The sequence below is a fragment of the Paralichthys olivaceus genome, chromosome 21, assembly GCF_024713975.1.
Source record: "Paralichthys olivaceus isolate ysfri-2021 chromosome 21, ASM2471397v2, whole genome shotgun sequence".
NCBI classification, from domain to species: Eukaryota; Metazoa; Chordata; class Actinopteri; order Pleuronectiformes; family Paralichthyidae; genus Paralichthys; species Paralichthys olivaceus.
Genome location: NC_091113.1, coordinates 4,316,870 through 4,339,070, shown reverse-complemented (window position 1 = coordinate 4,339,070; position 22,201 = coordinate 4,316,870). Strand labels below are relative to the sequence as shown.

Here is a 22,201-nt window from a genome sequence, read left to right as displayed (position 1 = left end):
GAGTAAAAGAAATGTGTCCTATCATTGTTACCATGGGTGCCTCCACCAAAGAAAGGATGTTACCACCAAACTTGGTGGAGGGATGAGGCCTGGGAAGAACCTGGTCAGTTTTGGTGCACACTTAAATCCATCAGGTTATCCACTTCCTTTTGCTTTTATATTTCAACTATAAGAACTAGAAAACTGTGGGTAGGATTGTTTGGCCTTGGCGGAGTTGTTCGCTCCACTGAGTGAAAAAAGAGCCTTAGTTCTGAGGCAACCTTTAGATGTTGAGTTAAAGATAATAGCTGCTCTTTAGCAGCCAGTAATCAGAAGTTCTTTCCGTCTAGACTTCAAGAGGCCGTTTAATAAAATCCCTGATTTCGGTGTTTTTTTCATGATGCTTGACTTGAACTCTTTTCTCCTCAGTTTTAACTGTTAATCCATATTTTTATTCTCGAAGAAATCACTGTTGTCAGAGCGGACCCTCCATTTGTATAAGCATGAGTATACATGTAATTGGCAAAATATGATCATAGAAACCAATCACAAAACGCAGCATATCTTCATATTGTGCTGCAAGACCCCAAAGATGAGACTAGCTGCTAACAGAAGCTAACCTAACCTTTCTGCCCGTAGTGTGTTTTGTGATTTAATGAATGTGTGAAGTGGAGACTTGACAAGTCCTGCTCTTTCAATCCACCTCCACTGAAACATCCACAACCTGCAGTGTTCTTCATACATGCTCCAACAAACACTCTGATGTCACCAACTCTTTTAACCCTATTTTGCCCGGAGGGTGAGCCCCAGGACAAAAAGGTCCACAGACACGTTTTCTCTCAGCCGCTCTGTTCCTTCCAAGGACGACTGAAGGACTGGTTCCACCAGCCCTGACTTATCAGCTTACGGCAGACAGGGAGTGCTAGAAAGCCGTCTGTTGCTGCTGTGGGAGAAGCTTTTGGCTCAAAGGGACGACTTGTCAATCTAGAAACGGACTCTTAAATATGGATGCACCGGCTGCTGAAATTAGTCTTTGGTACAGATGTGAGATTGTGAGATAAGATGATCATCCTCTGTCTTTGATGCAGTTACAAGCAAGCGTCTGGCTGCAGTAGCACCAAAGGGGAATAGGCGAGTTAATCTGAAGACAACAGATGAGCCCGCTTGTCCCCAGATCTGCACGGGAGACATTGTTTTAGCCCCAAGTTACTGAGATGTTTGAATGGCATTTTTTAAATTGAATAACACAGATAAGATGATTGCGTTGATGCCGACGTGTGAAAATCTCTTATCACGGCTCACATGTAAAGTGGCGTTTATCTTCTGTGTAAATACATCGTGTAGCCTGTTTTGTCCTCGGACACCGTCATTAATATTTGAGTTAGTCTGTAACTTGACGCCGTTCTTCCCTCTCCGCCATTTATCACACGCCATTCAAGAAAATGAAGTGAATGTTCATTTGAGAGTGTTTAAAATCACACAACCTAAGACTGAGTCTGTTAAAACAAAAAGGACAAATGTCATTGTTTATGTATTGGATTCGCTCTCAATCTTATTGTGAAGGCAAAGATCAGACCTCAGCCTGTGTGTATATGTGAATGTGTACGTGTACTATGTGTGTATGACTTTTTATTTCCTGACAACTGTTACTGTTGCCTTCAGCAGTTTTATGTACAAATTCACCGGCCTGGAAAACCAAAATGTGAACAAGAAGTAAAATATCCCCTCGTGGTTTCAGATATTACATTGTGCCTTAGACGTTCTCGCCTGAATCTTTGTGTGGGAGTGTGTCGGCATTAGCTTCACTTTTGCGGCGTTATGGGTAACACTTTCACCTCCATCTCCTTCCTGTTCCCAAAAGGAGGGGTGGGTGGAGAAGTGGGTCTGCACCAAAAAGAAAGTCACCAGCCTGACGCCACAATTACGGCTGGTGACATTGGCTGATTGGGGAATGAGAAATGAGGTTGAGAGGTCGGGCTGTGTGGACAGGGAGCTGGTGCGTGACTAATCAACCCTGAGATGGGCTCGAGTGGCAGTTGATGAAACAAGATGTAGTTTACACACATGTGCACAAGAGCGCGTCTCAAGAAATCTGACCGAGCCCAATCTGAACCCATCTTTTGGGTCTGAATCCGACACGAGCTCAGTGATTACAGACGTGTGCAGCATAGAGACGCAGAAAGCCGAACCCGAGTATCATTTCATACTTTTTGTCAAAAGCCAAAGATAGTTGAATTTTAGCCTCTTTTGTTTTCGGCTATGAAATAGAGAAAAATATTCCTATTAGCGACAGTATTTTAGAGTTATGGCTTCAGGGTTGTGTTTTAATAAAAAAACTGCCACATAAAACTGATATATAATATTTGCTGTTTAGTTCCCTGAGACACATTTCACATGTCAGTCGTCATCCTGCATCATCATGTGGAGAAATCAAACAGAAGTGCAAGTCATGTTTCGCTTCACTGCACCTTATGCTTTATTCATCTCTGCTGCTGTCCACTAAAAAAGACGTAAAAGAAGAAAAACCTGATTCCGAGCTATAACGGTCCAGACTGTACCTGAAGCTTGTGTCATGAAGGATGATGAACGGACAGGACAAAAAGAGACATCTTGTACTTTAATCATAATAATGTGGGACTGTGCATTTTCATTCATTTGAGGAACTCGACAGAAAGACATGAGCTCAATGCACCTCGGCTCTTTTTCATTTTTGATGGATCTGGTAAAATCCCTGAACCCTTGTGCTGATGTGAACACATGTGACACACTGTTAACAAACCAAAGGCCCGCTTTGTTAACAGTTCACACATTTACCAATAGTTTGGCTTTTGAATTCATGCTTGAGTCAAATATCGACCCTCATCCAGTGATTATCCTGCTTTGCTCTCGCAGACTTACAGCTGCTGTCAGTCTGAGTTGTGTCATTGATGCTCTGAGATGCTTTAAAGATTAATGGTTTTCCACTTGACTGATCTAAATTGGCCTCTGCGGAGCGAAGGAGCCGCTGCTGCTGACCTGTTCTTGTTCTGCTCTGACACATTCATTAGTTAAAGAAATCACATGTAAGTCGTCATTAAATGTCTAAAAACAAATATAGATCTATGTTGTACAGTATATATTGTTGACTTGTTTATCCAAAATGTTTCTAAGTTCAAACCCAGAGAAACGCCCAATTATATTCGAGGTAACAGGACGTTTTATTTTGAGTGTGTCCATCTCTGCTTTAACTTCTGGGGCAAAAGACTCATGACGAATGAAGAGCACAGTGCTAACCAGTTGTTGTATTGGTCACTCATAATGGATCACGATGGATCACTGCTATTTGCTGCGTAACGTGAACAAAACTACATTACCTCATCTGAAAACATGATTTGCGCATCAGGTAGATTTTTATTGGCAATGTTTGCGAAGACAACAACTCCCATGATCCCACGCTTATTCACGATGTCATCAAACCCTGTCTTTTGTTACTGTTTTGACTAAGACGCCCCTAGTGGCCGAGGTTACATATTGCATGTTAGCAACTAACGCTAACTGGTTTATGATCACTAATCTAAATAAAAAGCCAAGCAATCTCGTTTTTCTTAAAGATGTCAGTATTCTACCGAGCACAGATTGAGCGTTCCGGTAACTCGACAAGTCTGAAGGCAGCAGGTGCTTGACAGGAATCAACCCCCCCCCCCCCCCCCCCTCCCCCCCTTCCTAATCACAGCTCACTAATTGATGGCTCATTTTCCACAGTGCTTGGGAAATCTAATTAGAGATCATCAGATCAGCAAACATGCTCCGAGCTCTAAGGCATGAGGAGTGACACAACAGCCCGGCCTAATGCAGCGTGCAGGCAATTATTGTCAATCTTGGGCTGCAGATAAGACCACTTGCACTGGGCAGTTCGTGTAAAGTCAAATAAAACGTCTCAGAACTGCGTCTTTTAGATACCACAGGGAGCTGCACCCTTTGTTTTACATATCATAGAGCAAAATGTTTTTCTGTTCATCCCATATAATTAGGTTTGGTCAGAATGTGAGTAAACATGCTTTATATCTCGAAAATTGAATCTTTCTGTAGCTTAGTTCCTCGAATGGAAAATCAAATGTCATGATTTTTCTTTTTTTAGAGAATGACATGAGTGGCCCACTCGTACTGTAGTTACGATGCTTCAGTTTTATATTTTGCTGCCATGTTCTTGCTTTTTGTCATTCTATAAAAACAAGTGGTTGAAAAGATAAATGATAAATGTCCTGTCTGCTGATGATCCTCTCCTCTACTTATATATATGTTTGATAAACACAACTTAAAATGACAGAAATGATGTTTGAGTAAAAAGATGTTTCAGTACTCTTTAGTTTTATAACTACTAACATAAAAGAGGCAGGTTCTGTGACCTGTTAAGCAGCTTGCCACCAGGGGGTGATCAAGTCGCTTTGGCTTCACCTTTAGGAAGCAGTCATGTCGTCCATCTTTATCTGCAGTCCATGCTGAGGACTTAATTTATGATTGAATCCCTCCTTTGACTGATGTAAAATTAGGAGTGCCCAAATTGAGTTAGCGAAACATTTGTGTAATATTCTTGCTCCCATTATTTAGTTCATTATTGTGTCTGCATTTATATTTAATTTATTTGTCGAGTAGCCTGTGTACTTTGAGATCCAATAAATGGAATGGGGCAGAATTTGTATGCAGATGATGCACATTTACATATATATTGCTACTTACATGCAAAGAAAGCCACAGAATATCTGGTGAACATTAGTGACCATGCTGAGTGCATGGAAACGAATCATTCCACCTGGTAGAATATCAGATGAACGCACGAGGCTTCAGCAGGAGCAGCAGCAGCTGAACATGTGCTGATTCTGGCGGAACTCCACCGTGCGACAGATTGGCACCTACTGCTCCACAGAATGTCCCCTTCCTTCCTGTGTTAATGAGCCCAGGAGGAAAAAATGAATGAATGATTTCATGGAAAAGGTCTTGTTAAGAGGAACGCTGTACTCCTGCATGAAGACATCATATTAAGCCCTTTTGCAAACCCAAGATATATTATTTTTAATGTCAGAAATGATTAACGCTGTCTCTATTTTAAGCCAACACCATTTGTGTCAATTATTTAATCTACTATCGAGACAATCAATTAAAACAACGGGACGTTTCTCAGCGACACATTAATGATAGTGACACGTTTCTTGCTCTATTTTTTACCAAACAGTGGAAATAAAAGCAACACCCCTATGAAAGCATATTTAAATTCCTGAAATTACAAACTCATCAATACTGAAACCCTGAATATGTCTGAACTTTTGTCATCGAGATTCAGACTTTATTCTCTGTGAAATCAATGAGAGCATTGAAAAACAAATATTGCAATGTTGAAGAAATCCCCTGATCCAGATCAACATCTGACCCACACCACATCCTTCCACCACATTTTCTTCATCACTTTTCTAGTTTAGCAAACTTCTCACATTCGAAAAGACCTGAGGATCATATTTTTGCTTAAAAATTATTTTAAAGACCAATTCTCTCGTCTAAATTGTTGCAGTTCATTGTTTTAAGAACTAATACTAGATTTGTAATCAGCTGAGGTTTGTGTTTTGTATCATTCTGCTGCTCATCAGTAACCTCACGCTGTGCTTTAGTAAACCCTCGATGTCTTAAAACCCTTTTAATGTGAACGTTAAGGTCAAGTCGTGTAAACACAGAATGGAAAGCAGACAATGAATCTGTGAATCAATGCGACGCTCAGCTGTCGAGAGGAGCTCTGACCTTTGGTTTCTAAGGACGACGGTCTGATGTCTTCAACGTCTTTGAGCTTCACGGCTACGCGTCGCTCAGCTTCCCTCCTTCAGCTTTTGAGGGACGAAGTGCGTGAAGGGCCCTCAGTCGGAAGACCTCATCACTTCCTCGCCTGTGGCCACATCAGCCTTTCAAAGTTACAGGTTCATGGACGGTATCACCCGTGTTGATCGGGTGCGCGACACGGCCCCCGATGCTGCCAACCCCATCAGCCTTCACCTGTGGCCCCATCACCGGGAAGCCATGGCAACTAAGCTGAGGCAAAACGAACGCTCGCCGAAGGTCAAAGACACTTCAGATGATGCTCGCAGAGGGCGGGGGGGTTGAGAGGCGATGGGCCCTAACTGTCAGCAGTGGCACTCTCCTGTTGGGTGGAGTGTAGGAGGCTCTTATGGGCCCATCATTATGGTGCAGTGGAGCCTCTTGACGCACACACCACCCTTGTCTCCCGCCGCCTGTGTGCATCTGCTGAACGACCTCCTTCAGGTCCTCAGGCTCAATGTGATGGTGTGAAACCACTTCCACTATCTCCGAGAGATAAAGGTTATGGTTAAAGTCAATAACATGAAATCAAAGACTAAGTTAAGTCTTAATCCACTTGTCTGACTCAGTATTTACACGTAACATGGGTTAATGATGGTTCCGGTCAATGGTGTTCACTCTAAGGTCTTTGGCCTTCGGTCAAATATATTTTTCTACAAGATGGTTTTTATTATGTTGGGTAGTTCTTGACCGGCACAGAGACTGATTTGTGATTGGTCGTCCAAACCTTGCTATCGTGGCTCCATCCCCAGATCGCCTCTGCACAGAATTTGGCAAATGTGTAAAATGGCGGCGTTGCGTCTTCTTTCTTTATACACAGATCTATTCTTTTATATGTCACAGCAGAAGAATGCACAAGAAATACATGAATCTAAATTTGAACCGCATTGAGATGGAAATATGGCAACTGAGGATTGAGACGTTGTTAATATTTTGGACACCAGTGCTTTAATTTTTATGATGAATCAAAAAGTGTTTCCTCTAATCTGTTAGCCTTCTATAGTCGTGCTACTTTAAAGAAAAGCCTTATAGACAGTATACAGTCATTGCTAACAACTGAATAAAAAGCACAATACTGTCAAGTGCATCCTTCGCTGAAATCGCTGACTCTCACTGCTGTCAATGGTGCTCAGCTGCACATTGTTTGTATCACCATTGTCGCAATAAGCACAGTGAAGTGCATCCTCTTATGGATTTCTGCTATACTACACTCTTATGTGTGAAAGAAGGCATGAATCATGTCTCACTTTCTCAACCCACCAGTCGGCCTTTTCTATTTCAGCAGTTCTGGATTGATTGCCGTCATAAATCTGTATTTATGGCCTGGTGCGTGTCCACAGTCAGCACAGTGCATGTTAGACTCGTTCCATCAGCCCTCAGACGGCCCTCTGCGGGGTCCTGGATGTCCCACTGATGCTGACACTGGCGCTGGTTTGATGGCTGTTCTCACCGTGCTCTGAGTAATTTTGCTTGCCGTGTAGAAAATCCGGTGACATTTAAATGGAGACCGGCACAAGAGTCCGAGGCTGTGTCCCTCCCATGCAGCTCCTTTGTGAAGGGAACGTAGCTCTTCAGTCGGAGCAGTAGGGAGTGGGCAGCACGATGCGTGGTTGAAGAAGAAGCGGCGGTCTGACCTGTCCTCCGTTCTCTGATCACAATGTCAATAGCGGGAACTCTCACTCTGTGTCCATTTCCTTTTACTCACCTCTCGTTCCACTCACTTTCCTGCTCTTACTCGATGGCCTCTCCCTTTTTTCATTTCCTTTACTGTTTCCTGGTAATCTTTCACTCCGTGGGCAGAAAATTGACGATGATGGTGCCCTGTAATGCGAGAGCCTTTGTTGCGTCTTTGCGCTGGATCTGCGTCGGCTCTTTGTGTTCGCTGTGACAGCTTGATTAAAGGGACGTGTTCACGGCGGAAGTGTGACTGATATTTAGCAGTTGCTGTTACCGTGACCTAGATGTGGCGTCCTGTGTAAGGCAGCGACTGACAGGGACAACACCGGGGAGTTTTATGGTCATGGAATGCGATAGAGCTTGAACATGTGATGACCTGCGAGAACATTCAGGGATGAGTTTGCTGCGTTTCGAATGATCGTTCAGCTTGTGGATGTAATTTGATGTGAACTGTCTTTGGTGCAGAAACTCTGGACTACGCCTGTCCCGTTAATTACTTATCAACTTATCGTACGATCTACGGATGTGACCGCGACCTTTCTTGCCCGTTGGTTTACTGTAGCGACCATTGTTGGATCTCGTCATAGCCCGCCAATCTGAGAGCTCATTCAATCAGTGAATAATCCAATCACAACCCCAGACCACAGTCCTGCTTATTCTGAACCACTTAATGGAAGTGATTAGTATCTGCAGAGCAATGAGGGGTCTGAGAGGATCGTCTGTTTTAGCTTCGCAGAAGCGCGTTCTTAAGTCTGCGTGACGCCTCGCCTCTAAAGTCGGAGTCAGGAGGAAATCATCTTGTGGATTGTTTATTCCCTGGAGTGAGCGCCCTGAACATGTTGTATGTAGAAACGCTACTGTGTCTACATACAGTACTTCATCAAATTCATTCACATGAACTGTTCAATACATCAACTTTGTAAAGTAAGAAAGTCCTTGTTGTGCTTACCGCTTGTTTCTGCTGCCCCCAAATGGCCAAATCCATCAGGTAATGCAAATAGTGTGTGTGTGTGTGAGTGTGTGTGTGATTTGGAAATTGTGGTTTAGAGAAAGAGATAATTATTTGTTCAGTTGTCACTAAAGAACAAGGAAGAGCGAGTGTTGTTGTAGATGAATCGGCTGAGAATAAGCCCATTTTACCCTGAAGAGAGAGCGAGAGAGAGAGAAAGAGAGTTACTGCTGCTGGAGGAAGAGGAGGAGGGTGAGAGCAAGAAAGAGTTGCCTGTCTGCTTCAGTGTGTGTGTGTGTGTGTGTGTTTGTGTGTGTGTGTGTGTGTGTGTTCTGAGTGTATGCGCACTGACACCTGGTGCTCGCCCTTCCTAGCTGCTCACATTGTGGAGAGCTCTCTGCCTGTCTGCCACTCTTTACCTCTCTCTCTCTCTCCCCCTTCTATTCCCTCCCTCTATCTTTTGTCCTCCTCTTTCTGCCTTTATTCCCATGTTGCCTTTTTTCCTTTCCGTGCCCCTTCAGCCTCCTCCTTTTGTTTAGGATCTCTCTTACTATGCGGCAGGATTTTTATTGCCCCGGCAGACAAGGCGCTCAGCTGACAAAGGTGAGCCAGATGAATCGAGGGCGGGAAAATGGATGGATGGATGGAAGGGTGGAGGGATGGATGGATAAGCGGGGGTCTCGGAATTCAGCTGTGAATAAGGGGAGTGGTGGAAACTGGGTTTGGAAAGAGCCTCTATTCATGAGGATCCAGCTGTTAATTATTTGTCCTGGTTTTGGTCTCTTCACATCAGTGCATGTCTGAGCAGCTCTTCACTCGCCCAGCCTGTGTGTAGGCGTCTCGGTGTGTACTTTGAGAGGTGAACGGTTCAAGTGTGTGATTTAAGAGCAGTGTAGAGTTTATGTTTTTTTTCTCCTGGTGTCAGCAGCATGTGTCGTCTCTCTCTCTCTCTCGCTGATTCGTTTGCTCCTGTTGTGACGCCTGTGCTCAGTGTCACCTTGACCCGGGTTGTAGGCTTCCTCAGCAATCAGTGCCTCGCCGGCATCGTGCCACACCTTGAGCACAGCCACAGAGTGTGTGTGTGTGTGTGTGTGTGTGACTGTGTGTTACTGTAGAATAGAGACTGCAAATACATCAAGAGGCAGCATCATTAGAGGAGAAAATTGTCTGGGGAAACAAATGAAAGCTCAAGATAATGAGTCACTCTGCTCTTCATTTCTGTCGCTCTTTATATTCTAAGTTTATCAATAACACCAGGTATCTCTCTGTTGGTATCTCTCTGTCTTTGGGCTGCTGATGCCCAGAGCTTCTGAGGACTCAGTTTTGTATTTTGTCCATTTCGAGCAAAGTGAACTAGCCTAACCTTTACCGCAGGTGTGATACAGACAGTTGAAAATACGTGTGCTGAAATTGTCTAGAGGTAAAGTGGGATTATCACAGTTCTTTCCTCCGGTATCACGATTTTAGATTCAAATTACTTCAGATTAACATCGCGATAATTTATAACCTCTGGATCATGATGTGGGGAAATTATTAAAAGAATTAACCAACATGAGAAAAATTATGTTATAGGTTATAAATGGCGGTTTCGATACCCTTTCGGTTAATAGTCCAGCCCTAACTGACCTCGCTTGCGGAAGCTTTGGTTGTCCGCAGGTAAAACCATCCACGTGGGGAGCGAAAGAAGCACATTGACAGAAATACATCGGCCGTCTGCTTTTTCGATTTATCTGCATTCATGTGCAGGTATAGCTGTGAATAGAGATTAGCCAAAATGTCGCCTGGACCTAAAACTCCTTCATAAATAATCACTGTTTGTGTTTTGTGTGGAGAGACGTTCCACCCGTTTGATTTAAGAAACTTGTGGGACTGTAAACTGTGTGAAGCCAAGGGGAGACGGGAGTGTTGGCCTGGATATCACTGTCTACACCAGAAACCGCAAAATATAGGGAATTCGAGATAATCAGAAGCATGACCGGCTAAAAATAAGTCACAGGGGACAAGAAACACAGGCGATCATTCAGACATGTAGTAAACAAGTCTTTCAAGGTAAAAGTAAAAGTGTATTGAATGCTTGGTAATTCCTCATTGCACAGGTACAGGCATGTCTTGTATAGTTGGATTAAACTGTGGCGTACTGTAACCCTGAAACCAAAGATTAGCTCAACTGTTGGTTAACCTCATTGGTTAATTAGAGACTTAAAGTGACTCCAGTTGCTAAAGATATGAAATTTACATGAGACAGAAACCACCTCACAAGCATTTGACATATTTACTTGAAAAAAGCTTTAAACTATTATTTGAATATCAAAATACATGCTCATCAGTTTCTGTTTACCCTCGCTCTGCAGTGGTTTATATTTACACAGAGGGGTTCGGGTAATAATTTAATGTTTACCTTCACTTTCTTTAATGATTTTGTGGAACCTGGCTGCGGCACCTTCAAAACTGAGTTCAACCAATCTCCTTCGCTCATTAAATCCTCGGCCTTTGCTCTGTGATTTAGTGCCCACTGCCAATTTTCCCCTGGAGCCTAATGAGCCTACTATTTCACAAAAAGTAGAATAATTTAATTTCGACGTTAGCGGAGGCTCTCTTCATTTCAGACGAGGCTCTGCAGAATCCTCCCGTTTTATTTAAATTCGCACTGATTCAATCTCTCCTGTTGTTATCGAATAACATTAAACCTTGATGTTTGTATAAAACTGTGTCAAATAAAAACTGTATCGGATAATGAACATCAGGAATCCCATTGGCTCTGTCTGTGTTTCATGTGGAGGCGTCTAAAGATATGAGGCCAGCTCACTTCCTCTGTCGCTCTCGTCGCACCTCTCTCACTCACTCTGTCATCAATTCAGTTACTGTAAGTGTTCCTTCTCTCTCTCTCACACGCTGCTGCTCTCTCCTCCACCTACTCAGATATTTCTGGAGAACAAAAGGGGTGAGAAGAGAGGGAGAGAGCACGGAGGGAAGGCTTAATGTACCGGCCCTGCGTAGGCTAATGAGTCCTCACCGCTTCACCCCCCCCTCCCCCCCTCTCTTCCTCTTCCTCCCGTCCTCCGCCTCCCTCTCAAGTCCTTCTGTCTCCATTTATCCACATCATCTCATAACCAAAGTTGCCCACCTTACTCCTTAAAGTAATTTACCTCTCCGTCTCCTCCATTTTCTCACTGCTGCTCGTGTTCCTCCTCCATCATCCCTTCATCTTTCATCAGCCCAAACATTTTCATCACATCTTTCTATTCCTCTTTTATTTCCCTTCCGTATGGAGTGGTTATTTTCTGACTCCCCCTCATCTTCATCCTACCCATTCATCATCCATTTATTCTCATAATTACAGGTGCTAACCATTTGCCACTCCATGTCTTCACTTTCATTTTTGTTAACCATGTATTTTCTCTTAATCCACGCCATCCTGTTTCATTCCTTCGCCATTTATCCATCTTTTTACCTCCCGGTGCACCAACACTGAAATCCACCATAAACAAAACAGCGTGCATTTAGCCGTGACAAATATGAAATAACACTGTGGTGGCCCATTTAAATCTTTTATGCCACGCCGGACTTATCACACCGCACTCCCCCTTTCTGCAGCAGCGTCCTGTTGTTTTGGTTTTTTTTGCCAGTCGGGGGAAACTGGGCCTTCATTATTCCGCCTGATGTGGATGGGCTCATTATTGCCGCTCAACGCTGTGTGTCTTTGAATTGCAGGAAGTGCCCTTGCTTGCTGAGCATACTGAGGGATGTTGTGTTTCTTCGTGCCGCATGATAAAGGCAGTGAAAACACAGCGTTGCATAACCGAGCGGCGACGTTTCTTCCACTCACAGGAACTGCGATTGCAAAGGGCCACAGCGGCGAACCCACGCCAGCTGTGTGTCCAAACGCGTTTCCTCGACTGTGTCAGTTTGACGGCGGTTCTCGGACCATCTGTGAATTCAAACCTACAGTCTGTCTGTGTGTGTCCTCGCCCGTCTGACTGTCTGGCCCTGCTCTCTCATGTGTGGCAGCCATGTTTGCATCTCAATCACTCCTGCTGACACCTGTAAATACAACCGGTTCGATGATGGTACCACACACACACACACATATAACACAGATCCATCCCTGTTCATGCTAAAATTATTGAATGATTTCTATCAATTTTAAACAGTTTAGATAATTGATTAAATGCTCTTTTGTTTAAAGTTCGTCTGCTCTGATTGGCCAGCTGGCTGTCTCTGTTGTGATTGGTTAACGGCTTCCGGCACGTGTAGGAAATATTGGCCTCCGCACTTCCTGTACCTGGCTTTGTTAGAAGGAGCGCCAGACTTCTGAGGAGTTGTTTCAGGAGCTTCAGTGTTTTCTGTGGAGGAGAGGAGCTCACTTAACCACAAACCTTTTCACTTTACAGAACTAAAAGAGGCAACACGTCTCCTTTAACGTACTTTTAACACGAACCCTAAAACCAAGTCTTTGGGACCTTCATTTTATCAACACAAGCGAAAGACTTTAATTCACTTTTAAGTCCCCAGAAGGATTTTTAAAAAAGTATACACACTGACTCATCTTGGGGAATTTGTGACCTTGTTTTTGTTTTTCATCCAGTTTTGAATTTTTTATGTACAGAAATGCTTTTTACATAAACTTGACTCTGCATCAGTTTGTTTCTGAGCTTGAGTTAATCCTTCAGTTATTTAACTACTGTACAATATTCAGTTTAATGCCTCTATATGCACTCGTGTGTGTGTGTGTGTGTGCGTGGAATATAAATTCTAGTTGTTAGTCGTGCATCAAGCAGCAGAAGCTCACTTTAGGACACTTACACATGTTTTATCACATTTATATATTTAAACATCCTTCCGTGTCACACATGTATACTGTAACACAGGGTGTAGCTGTCATGTCGATGATAAAAATGCATCCAGCCACATACAGTAGCCTACTTTCTCCTCACTGTGGGTAAGTGTTGGTGTCTGCTGTGGCACTGCAGACCCGACAGTCCCCCAGTCTACTTTATATTTAATGTGCGTTTCATTATTCAGGCCTTCTTGTTTGCAGCTGTACACCCGTCTCCATTGCAGTCTAGGTGGTCTTTGTGTTCCCTGTGTGTGCATGTAGTTTTTTTCCCCCCTCTGTTATCGTCATAGTGACACTGAGAACACAGTGAATTATTGCATCGCTGTGGGCAAGCAGAGGATAAGAATAACAGAGCGCAGTGAACGAGGGCGCAGCATCAAGGACGGCCTCTGTCATCTCTCTGTTTCACCTCTCTCTGTCCTCCATGCTGCATCTGTTACTATGGCCACCTCTCCTTTTATTTCTCTCTGGCTGTCTCCATTTCTTCCTCCCTCCCCTAATTGCTTACCCCCTTTGCAGGTTGAAAGCTTTGCACTTTGAAAGACACAGTTTTTTTTCCACAGCCAACATGTCTGTATGGTTGGTTTTCTGGTCTTTCTTGTGTTACCGGTTTGGGGTCTAGCTGATGTTCCACGAGGAGAGGTGTCCTCTGTGGCTGTAGCCTAAAGGACGTCAAAGATTATATCCTTTGAAAAAATAACTTTCAAAATAAATGTGTCCAAATGGCCACTCGACAAGATGATGGACATTAGTCACACGGCTCACAGACAGTTCACAGGAAGTTAGCTTGACTTCTGTATGAACCTGGGAGAGAGTATTACGACTTTAAATGTGGCATCATATACTAATCCAGAGCCTGGAGCTGTGTCATTGACGCTGAATGCAACACTGCCCTGGTGATTTGTCTTAATTTCATTGCCTTAATTGAGCTTTGTGAATTCAACACGATCAAAGCACCTTTTCTTTTTAACAGGGTGTTTGGGTTATTATTTAGTTTTTATTGAAGATGTTGTTAGACTGACTGTCTCTTGTGAAAGGCAGAAGTAAAGAAGGAAGATAATTGCAACTTGCTGGCATTGTTATGACTTTGCAGTATAGAATAGAAGTGACAGTGTCTCCTTGTTTGGTTTTGTATGCACGGGTTTACATTGATTTCTGAAGCAAACATTTCTCAGTCCCTTGAATGTAATTTGTGTTTGTTCTTTATCTTGAACTAAATCATCCTCAGTGGAGATTAAAATGGCAAGATTTGGACAATCTCCCTTCATGTCTGGTTTTGTTGTGACACCCACACTACAGAAGCACCGCTGAGCAACAGGAATAAAGAATTAACCTGCATATACGTTTCTAAAGGAGATATTTTTCTCAGTTCTCATTTCCGTGAATCGTCCATCTGATAATTTCACACTATCGAGATGTCATGAACGTCTCAAACCTCCACATTTGTGTGAGGCAGAATCTCTCCTGCACTGTCACTGACTCCGGCAGTAATTTAAATTGGCAGTAAACATCCACCACCACGAACAGCCTGCAGCAGCGGCTCTGCCCTGTGTGAATCTATCAGGGTTCAAACCTTTTCTTCAGAGCAGAGACAAACATCTGCAGCTGAGCAGGAGTCGCAGACAGTCTGAGGTCAAAGGGAACTAAAGGTGCGTTTGTGCTGAAGACCGAGACATGTAGATTTAACTGAAACAAGGAAACAACACTTCAGGTTACTTCAACAGCAGGTGCAGTACGGTGATATAGGTCCAGCAGGAATATCGTCCACCTCAGTCTTTGTCTTTGACGATGAATCAACAAAAGACTTGTCAACGAATCCATTGATCAGACGACAGAAAAGTAATTTCCCGTTGATGCTTTGCTCCCCTTCTTGCTCGGCACATGCGCAGTTTACAGTGATAACTGAGGCAGATCTACCATCCAGATTAATTGTAATTCTTAAACAATGCCTCCTTGATTTCAGACAGACGCAAGACAAATGCTGCTTCTCATTTCTAACCAGTGACTGAAATGATAATAACCGTCGCTGGCTGCAGCTGATGGAATCTGCCAGAGATGATTATAAGATCATTAGCTCCATGAGTTGGTTGAAAACTGTCTCATCCTCACATCAAATGATTCCTTCTGACTTTTCCCCCTGATCTTTGTATTACTATGGTCTAAAAAGGATCGTAAATTTGTGGAGTTAGTTCTTAGACCAAAAAATACAATAATTAAAATAATAGTTGCGATTGTTTGTTCAAACACAACCCTAATTGGCCGCTAGCAAGTGTTATTGCCTCTGTATTAAGCCGTGTTATGACAAAAAGGTACCAGGAACCTTTTTTCAATCATTTAAAAGTTTCCTGCCGACCTGCATCATCAAACACTCAGGAGATTCAGATCCTGTGGATTAGAAAACAGATGAGCATGACTAACAAAGCAAACGATTGCAGAGATTGACCTGTTGAAATAAAAACGGAGGAGTACATCTTTAGCAATCAACCCCTTTTAAAGCACTAACCCCCTGAGCAGGGGCATTTCAGGGGGGAAAAGTTTTCCCCCGGAACTTAATTTAGACCCTGGATCCTGAAGTGGAAAGTTCCTGCAAAGGTTCCCGGTTCCTGGGGTGGAAATGCAGCATGTGATGGAGAGACCTTTAAAGAAAGGGAGATGGCACAGCTGGGATATGTGCCTCTCACATTTTTTTGTGTGGTCCCTCTGTGTGTCATTGTCAGGCACTGAAACAAAAGCATCATTCTTCACTGGAGCACCTGCAGGAAGTCCAGGAGCCGTACCAGCCTTTTTATTTCCCTGCTCATGCTCTCACTCACTCTCTCAGTCTCAAGGCAGCCGAAGCAAAAAAAAACCCTCCTAACACTTCCATTTCCGCTCGGTTATTTTTTGCTGCATGCTTTACACTTCTGCGCTCTGTGATGTAACCCCAGTGGTGTGTCAGACTGAAGGTAGGAGATGCTTGATGCAGCTTCTCTTTGTTTTACAGACTCTTTTTCTTTTTTAAACGAAGCCCACCCACTCAGTGCTGCGACACAGCTTTTCTCAGCATCGGATGGCCGTGTAGGAGTCGAAGCATCACTCTTCTCTTTCTTTTTTTTTCCCCCCCCCTCTCTCTCTCGCGCTTCCTCTCTCTTTCTCCGAGCTACACGTACACACATTTTCTGTTCCTACTTCCTCCATCATAACACCTCCGTCCATCCAGGACACTGCTGAGTCGTGGTGCTGTCAGCCAGAGCTTGACGCACTCAGCCACTCATGTATGCGTCACCTCTCTGGCCCACCGCCGCCACCGTGCTGCTCACTGTCCTCCAGATATACCTCGGTGCTCAGGGGTCACATGAGCTGGGCTTTTCTAGAAGGTGGGAAGCGTTAGATAGTTATGATGAGCCCAGGAAACACGTCTTCAACACACCATACGAGCATCCTGAGCCCTTTATATTTCAAATACTTTTTATTAACATCAGGAGCAGGTCCTCTCTATGGAGGCCGCCATGTTTTCAGTCAGTAGCCCAGACTGAACGACTGAAGGTTTCCACAGGTTCCCCTTCATGTTTGGAAGAGGAGGGGGAGGTGACACCATGACACTTCACCACTAGATGTCACTAAATCCTAGACACTGAACCTTTAAATGCATCAGTCACAGTTTGTACATTTTAAACAGTAATAATCAGTATTTGTATTAACAATGACTTAAATGACGAACAGATGAAACTGCTAAAGAGTTCAGTCATGGTGACGAACCTCCAAAGAATAATCACCTGAATCTGCAGCCCCCCCCCCGCTTTTATTGTGCTTTAAATTCCAGCTCATTGTTTTCACGGTTCTGCTTCACTCTCGTAATAAACACACAAAAAATCTAAAGTCAGTTTGTTGAAATCCAGTCTGTGCATTCAGGCTTGAATTGTGTAGGTAGTGTTTTCTGCTGCATTATTTCTCTCTTCACCCGACAGAAAGATTCAGAAGAGTCTGCTCCCACACAGTCCACCATGTTTCTGTCTGTTTGCTTGCCGGCTGGCTGGATTTTTTTTTTTTTTTTTACTGTTCTTGCTTGTGAAGGAGGAGGATACACACATTAAATCAGAGGTGATATGGGCATTGTCCTAAACACAGTTAACAGCTTGTGAAACTACCAGCTCGTCGAACCCCCCCACCCCCCTCCCTCAGTCTCCCTCCTACTATCTGGATCAGCACAACTTGCGTTATGGCGTCCCCACAGACTCACAACTACAAATGTCCATAACAGTATCTTCCCTCGTCCGGGAGTCCTCGTAACAGGAGCAGTTTGTCCTCTCTCAATCTAAGATTGTTTAAGAGTTGACAGGCTCGTCTTTTGGCCTGTCAGTGCAGGTAATACAGGCGGTGACAAACCGGCAGCCCGCCTCACTCTCAGCCCCCAACCGTCCACTGGTATCGCTTTAAAATCAACACAAGGCTCCAACCGTAGACTGCATATAAAGATGGACGACATGACAGCTCCTCGATAGTGAAGCCAAACAGTCTGGCTGCAGTATGGTTCCTAACATCGCCATCTCCATGTTAGCAGATTGGACATAGACCAAATGAAAAAGTCAAAGTACCTGTCAAAGTTTTTTCAGGTTTTTCTTATCACACTTATGTATATTCAAGTGTACCTTCCAGCTATTTGATGCTATAAAAATGGGTGAAACACCTTGATTCATAGTTCACCTCTGTGCAAACTCCAAATGACGTCAAAAGTGCAAGATGGTGGCACCTGGGATATTTCACCTATTGTTTATAAAACGTGAGGAAGTCTGTCTTCATAGTTGGGGAGAGTGAAACCTCCTCATGGACTGACATCTGGATTACTGTCCAGATGTGGATTTACCTGAGTATGGTATCCCTATTGATTTTGTAGTAGATGTCAGAACCTCCTGTGATGGGCGTTGACTGCCTCAGTGCAGGAACGGAGATGCAACACTAGACAAGCTCTCTCACAGCGGATGTGTTTGTGTGTGTACATGTGTGTTTATCATTCTACGCATTAATTTTTGTGTTAGCGCACATCGAGGCTGATTCTAATGAAGCTGTCTGCCAACTTTACTACCGAGCAGATGTCTGTGCTCTCTTACGGCTCAGTGCAGCGCGCTGCGGTGGAGTGATTCATTAAGATGCTCTTCTTTGTTGTGAATCTGATTAAAGAGTTTGAATCTGAGGCCAAACCCAAACACTCAGTCGCACACTTTAGCACTTCAGCATACTTTTGCTGAAAGGGTGTGACGATGAATTGATCAGTGAATCAGCAGCAGGAACAGCGTGGCAGTACGTCTGAAGACAAAATGTTCTTGAAGTCAAATTGAGCTGAAATTGTCAGAAACTGGCTAAAACACGTTATCGAGTTGTTTATCTTGAGCTAAAGTAGCAGACGTTTGCTGCATGTTTTCGGTGCACGTCCAAAAGCAAATCTAAAAACTTGCGTTGTGCATTTTTCACTCATTTCTAACATTTATAGAACAAAGTCTTTTCATCCAGTCAAAACAAATTACGCTGTAATTGATAATCATCATAATTGGAGCCCTTGTTGATACACACGTCTGCAGCTTTGTCATTTTTTGGATAAACTTGACAATTTTCACTTCCTGTAACGCACTTGAATTGAAGTCCCCACAAGAGCAGTGAAACCTCCAGTCTCTTCTCTAGTGACAGTTGCAGTTGAGCACTGGTTATTACTCTCTGCAGGAATCAAATTTTTTCCCCCTGCCTATTTTTAACACAATCAATGTCTATTTCTGTAAATGACCCACGGTGCGCCTCTTCACACAAACGGCTCCTCTTGATATATAGTGTGCACGTCGACTTTTTATTTGTGTGTGTTACCTGAATAGATATCGATGTGTCTTATCATCTCAGCTCGCACATTTCTGTATCAGATATATAAGGATTTAAAATCGTTAAACGTTTAGCTCACTCTGGAAAAGAAGTGTATAATAGGCTTTCAGGATTTTGCGAGGATAACGTGCACTTCGTCAGAAATGTATTATTTCTTGCATCAATCTTTTTAATACTCTGTCTTCATAGACGCCTGAGTTTAAGGTATGCAAAGTGCAAAAAGGATTTCTGTGCCTGTAGTAAAGCGTTACAAAGAAGCTGTGATAAAACAGATGTTGAATCTGCACCTCTAACCTCGGATACTATTTTGATGAATGGTGAGAAGAATTAGCTGTGACTAACTGGTGTTTAATTAGACTACTACTCCTTCCTGGGGGTTGACAACAAGTTGGCAACACAACAACATTAGGGCCCCGCGGAGGCAATAAGCAAAGGTAAGAAAAAAAATAAGGCAGAAAGGAGCTGAACCTTAAATCACTGGGTGAAGTTATTGAGCTGGAGGATGTAAATCTCAGGCCTCTTCATATACGGGACGTGACTCAGGCCGTTTTCAGACAGACAGTTGGGTCCAGACTCTCTCCAGACTTTGCTTTTCCAAATATGAACAACATAGACGGAGATGGTCCAGGTCAGATGTGTTCACAACAGGAAATCCTCCACTCAAGTGAAGGGTGGCGTCTGAGTCGAGGATGCAGGAGGCAGAACATGCGTTTATGTGATGTTGGCTCTTGTCAGTCTCATTAGAAACGTCATCCTCAGCTGTTTTCTCACAAGGGCCCACTCTGACATTTTCTGCACCTTTTTCATTCTGGCATACAGCTTATACTCCTTTTTTCAGGAATTTCCAGAGTTCAGTGCAGGTCTGAAAAAAGCTTCAGTTACACGCTTCAGTTGCAATCTCTTTTTCTCTTCCTGCTGTTGGTCATTTTCTCTCATCTGAAAGTCCGGAGGCGACTATATTTTGGGTCTGAGTACATTGGTTCCTTTTGCGCGTAACGTGATTGATCTGTCACGGCCAAAGGAAAGTGTGTGTGTGTCTCTTTCTTTTTCCCAAAAGTGATCACACAAATGAGCCCAAATTATAGTATTAACTCTCAGACGGTACTTGGAGGTGAAGCTCCGTGTTGGAGCAGAGGTCACGTTGAACACCTCTGAACACAGACAGTCAGCCTGAACGATAATGATAGCGGACTTCTCCATCACGCTCTGCGGGATCACTATCAGAAGTCACACTGACTTCTCCCATAATGACTCTTTGTCCAAGTGCGAAATTGTCTTGCTCCTTTGACACCCTAACACCCCACCATGGCATTACTGCTGCAGAGAATAGCCGACAGAGTAAGTACACCATTATTTCTTTGCTTTCACTTTCAGAGGGAGTGAAGCTTTGATTTTCCAGCTGAATAGGATGTGGTTACAGAGCAGAGATCGTCTGTTCTGACTTTGAATCAGATACTGAGCCACATTCAGTCGCATCCTCACGAGAGGTTGACGGATGTTCTGTAAAGAACCAGATTGATGTCCACTGTTTGTCTCTTTGGTTGCAATGAAAACACGTCTCTTGTCTTCTGACGACCGTGGGTCCTCCCCTTTCATGTTCCCTGCTTAATATGCCATTGATCCGTGGGGCAGGACAATGCAGAGCGATCACTGGTAACAAGAGAGCAATCTGCACGGGAGAATAGAAGCTTTGTCTTTGAAATGAAAGCCACAAAAGATGTGTTTCTCAAGCCTGAACAGAAATTGCAGTCAAGAGACGGTATGCTGCAGTAAAGAGGTGAAGCTCGGTGAGGATTTAAGTATTTAAATTGCAGATTTAACATATGTTTGTCATTAACTGGGAGGAATGTTGGTTGGAATCATACCTGAATAAGAATTATTACATTTCCAGCAAAGCCTGCATCTCTTTTTTTTGCATCAGATCAAATCTGTGTAATAAAACATCGTGTATCACATTTAGAAGCATTAAGTTGTTGCAGCTGAATAAGATCAGGCTCAAGAAATGTGTCATCTCTTGTATCTAATCCTACATTTTATTGTCCGTTCATTTAAATGATTAGAAGGCTCAGCCGTGACATTTCCAGCGTCTCAACTCATCTGATGACAAGCGCGTTGCTCCGAAACGTCACCCGAGGTGCTAATCAGCTCCGCCACAGGAGCGTAGCTAGTGTGCAGAATCTGTTACTGTATGTCACCGAGCTCTCAACCCGCAGTATCACACTCTTTAGACGTGTTTGCATGTGCATGTGTTGTGCTTTTTTCACGGCTCACTGTGTGCGAGCTATGCTCACACCGAGCGCACATCATCTTCAAAGCCCGTATTGATTTTCACGACATTGATTTTACAGACGATATGGCTCATCAGGTGGGCGAGGTGAGAAGCTATTTTTGGTCCGATGTGCATGCGATGGGGATATGGAGACGTCAGAGTGGAAGGGCCAGCAGCAGGATGTAGGTTTGTCTGTTAACAGCAAGAATAAACAAAGCTTCAACTGCTGGAAATGTTTCAAAATCACTTCAGAACTAAAATGACACTCAGGACATATCTCCTCCAAGGTCTCTCCTGATGTTATCCATCCTCTGCCCATTAATGGGTATCTGCTGCAAAATGTAATATTTTCTTCTTTGGTCTCAACTGTGCACAAAATGAAAACATCACCTCCCAGAAAAATTAGTTAAATTGCTTGAACCTCTACAAAATCATTTCCAAATTATGTTTAATTGCATCACATCTCTCTTATTATCAGTATACGTGTTCATTCGCTGGTTCACGTCTGTGAGCGAACACTGAAAAACTCTCCCTGCAGAAGACTCCCTCCCACAATCGGTGTCAATCTCGGGCTGGCCCAGTTCTCACACAATCATGCCCCACGGCTTATTCTATCCGTCCATCGACAAGCTTGATCTTTCCACCAGCGAGCCGATCGAGCCAGCTGCGTGGCTGCTGGCTGCGCAGTGTGTGTGTGTGTGTGTGTGAACCTGCGATGGTGGAGATAATTCTTGCGTATTTGTTTGGGTTTTGCTCGGCTGGTGGAGAGAGCTGCGATGGAAACACAATGCGGGGCCGCGGCAAAACA

General features: G+C 43.6%; 1 protein-coding gene across 9 annotated transcripts in view; it reads left to right on the top strand.

Moving 5' to 3' along the window:
* Positions 1-22,201, top strand: part of tanc2b (tetratricopeptide repeat, ankyrin repeat and coiled-coil containing 2b) — a 112,427-nt gene that overhangs the window by 31,958 nt on the left and 58,268 nt on the right. The window contains exon 1 of one of the 9 annotated variants that reach the window (XM_069518011.1): positions 8,822-9,046. The exons of the other annotated variants lie outside the window; for them this stretch is intronic. The gene's annotated coding sequence lies outside the window, so the exon portion shown is untranslated. Of the gene's footprint in view, positions 1-8,821; positions 9,047-22,201 lie in introns of those variants that run through there. 9 annotated transcript variants of the gene reach the window in all.